A 3,300-nucleotide genomic window follows, 5' to 3' on the forward strand; every position below is an offset into this window, starting at 1 on the left:
GTTTTGCCGCTCCGAAGACGAGCCCGCCGGCTGCGCCATTGTCAAGCCCGCCGGCCGCTACGAAGTCAAGCCCACCGGCCGCGGCTCTCTCAAGCCCGCCGGCCGCCATTGACCCAAGATCATCAGTCACCGCAACGACAAGCCCCGCAGGCTGCCCAGTTCACCCGTAATCAGAAAAGGAGGAAGAGGAGAAATGGACGGCTCAGGGCCCTCTTCCTCGTCCGAGTGCGCCTAGCCCCAGAGCACGCTTCAGTGTCGGCTCCAGCCCCAGAGTCCGCTCCAGTGTCGGCTCCAGCCCCTGAGCTCGCTCAAGTGCCAGCTCCTCGAAAGTGCCTTGCTGTGCCTGCTCCTCCAGAGCACCCTCCAGTGCCAGCTCCTCGTAAGCGCTTCCCAGTCCCTGAGTATAGCCCACGGAGGGCTCCAGTTCCCGAGTTTAGCCCACGGAGGGCTCCTGTTCCTGAGTATAGCCCACGGAGGGCTCCTGTTTCCGAGTTTAGCCCAAGGAGGGCTCCTGTTCCCGAGTATAGCCCACGGAGGGCTTCTGTCCCCGTGTTTAGCCCAAGGAGGGCTCCAATCCCTGAATCCTGTCCAGAGTGTCCTCAAGTGCCCGCTCCTCCAGAGCGCCCCCCCAGGATTCCTAATTTTTCGCTGGGGTGGGCATATACCCGTGGCCGAGCCGGCTAAGGCCACGGAGGATCCGCCATGGCCTCCTGAGCTACCAGCTCCGCCATAGCAACCTGAACTGTTTGCGCCGCCATGGCCTCCCGAGCTACCTGCTCCGCCATAGCAACCTGAACTGTCTGCTCCGCCATGGCCTCCCGAGCTACCTGCTCCGCCATGACAACCTGAACTGTCTGCTCCGCCATGGCCTCCCGAGCTACCTTCTCCCCCATGACAACCTGAACTGTTTGCTCCGCCATGGCAACCTGAACTGTCTGCTCCGCCATGGCAACCTGAACTGTCTGCTCCGCCATGGCAACCTGAACTGTCTGCTCCGCGATGGCCTCCTGAACTGTCTGCTCCGCCATTCCGGTACCGCCTTGGAGGCGTCCGGTCCAAGCTTGTCCTGTGGAACCTCCAAGGCGCCCACCCTCCTACCCCTCGATGTTATGATCTTAAAGGCGCGAGATCGCGTCTTTCGGAGGGGGCAATATCTGTCATGTATGTCTTGCTTTGAAGTTACGTTGTGGGGTTTTTATGCTTTGTTCGTCAGTGTTAAACTCTTGGAGTGAAATAAAAGACTCCCCTTTGGATTACCCATTCGCTGTGTGCCTCATCTACCCACATTTATAAGTATGACAAGTATACTGTTAATTAATTCTTTATTGCATTTATATTTTGTATAATGTCACACTTTCAGTTGGTTTGGACTTCCTGTTTCATTTGTTTCCCATGAGTTCCTGTTTTCCTTTGTTCTTTTCCTGCCACTCCTTAGTTGCCATGGACACCTTAAGTTATAGTTAGTTTCAGCTGTTTTGGTCTATTAGCTCCAATTGTGTTTTCCTTATAAGCCTGTACCTGATTATCATTCTCTGTCCGGTCACCATTATAACAAGTTGTGTTTTCCCTCGCCATTCTGCCCGTTGTTTGAGTTGTTTATTAAATAAAGATGAAATTAAGTGGAATTAAAAGAAATACAATGACTTGGAAGAGTCACTTCAAACTTGTTGCTTTTGGTAACACTTTAGTATAGGGACCAATTCTCACTTTTAACTATGCTCATTGTCATGCCATTTATTAACATATAGGCTGTCCATTAGAATCAGAATCAGAATCAGAATGAGCTTTATTGCCAGGTATGTTTACACATACGAGGAATTTGTTTTCGTGACAGAAGCTTCCACAGTGTAACAGAATGACAGTGACAGAACAAAAAATTGCTTTTGGTAACACTTTAGTATAGGGACCAATTCTCACTTTTAACTATGCTCATTGTCATGCCATTTATTAACATATAGGCTGTCCATTAGCACATATTCTGCATGACCATATTCTACATCCCTAATCCTACCCAATACCTTACTTACCCAATAACTTAACAACTATCTTACTAACTATTAATAAGCAGCAAATTAGTAGTTTGAGGCAAAAGTTGTAGTTTGTTAATAGCAAGAATTGGAGCTTAAAATAAATTGTGACCTTGTTTTCATATGAATGGTACGTGTTCTTGCTTAATAGTATTACACATTTGTTTTAAACCCTTTACCCCAAGTATTAAACTTTCAGAGTAAAATTTCCATTTACTCCAATACATTTGTGCTGAATGAAACCCAAATCACAACTTGCTGACAAAAGTTGTGCTGTTACTTTTCTAAGCATCTGAAAGAGGTGTCTGAGCCATATTGTAAGTCCAGAATATCATAGATACTGAGGGGCTGGGTTATTTTAACTTACTTTAAGGTGTACTGTGGGCTGTTGCAATGCTTTACATTTTCTTTTTCTTGTAAATACTGTAATTATTCCAAAATGTAAAGCTAGTGTTGAATAATGAAGAATAATCAGCCATACAGCATGCCAAATCCCTTTCTCCCAATCTCTTTCTCTTGCACTCACACATTCAAACTCTAGACAAATGCTAATGTGTCTCCATTCAGCAGTCATACAGCTGTGAGGAAACCACTGTGCTCAATCTAGATGGGTAATTACAGTCCAATATTAAGGGACCGCTGTCAGAGAATGAGCAGGGTGCCCGGGTGCCTCTGTTTACTCTGTCAGAACACTGGCATTTACTGTAATTACAGCCCTGCTTTAGAAAACACTATGCAAAACATTACATCTCAAGCTCACAGTGTGCAGGAGGAAGACTGAGCTGAGTTTTGAGTATATCTCACAATTAATTTACTAACATAGGCCTACCTTACATATCTGTGGATTATGCATATTTTTGGATCCGTGGAACAGTTACCTAGCATGAATGCCATAACTTTAAGCCTCGAGAAAAGGCTCTCATTTTCACTCAAGGAACAAGAGAAGAATTTAATTTACATTCACATTCACAACATTTGTGCTTCTGAAGCCACTTGGCCAAAACAATATCTTAAAAAAGGACTCATCTCGCTTCAGCTTTCTCAAAAGTAATTGAGGGATAAAGATATTGTTGAGCCCCCCACTGATACTGAAATTCAAGAGGGTTGAGAGAGATGTTGTCTGCGACAGTTTGCTCAATGGCACATTTCAGCCGGCTGACAGCAGGGGGTTTTGCCACTGAGAAACAAGATTTTCTGAAGTGTGGCTGAAGCCCTTATGGAGGAAGCTGCTCAGAGTCTGACACATTGACTTGACACTGAAATGCCAAACAAC

The 3,300-nt window shown here is 46.2% G+C and overlaps 1 long non-coding RNA gene across 1 annotated transcript in view; it reads left to right on the forward strand.

Moving 5' to 3' along the window:
• Positions 1 to 3,300, forward strand: part of LOC107720960 (uncharacterized) — an 18,144-nt gene that overhangs the window by 2,971 nt on the left and 11,873 nt on the right. The gene's annotated exons all lie outside the window — the stretch shown is intronic.

Source organism: Sinocyclocheilus rhinocerous, unplaced genomic scaffold (genome assembly GCF_001515625.1).
Source record: "Sinocyclocheilus rhinocerous isolate Xijiao unplaced genomic scaffold, SAMN03320098_v1.1 scaffold2256, whole genome shotgun sequence".
Lineage (NCBI taxonomy): Eukaryota > Metazoa > Chordata > Actinopteri > Cypriniformes > Cyprinidae > Sinocyclocheilus > Sinocyclocheilus rhinocerous.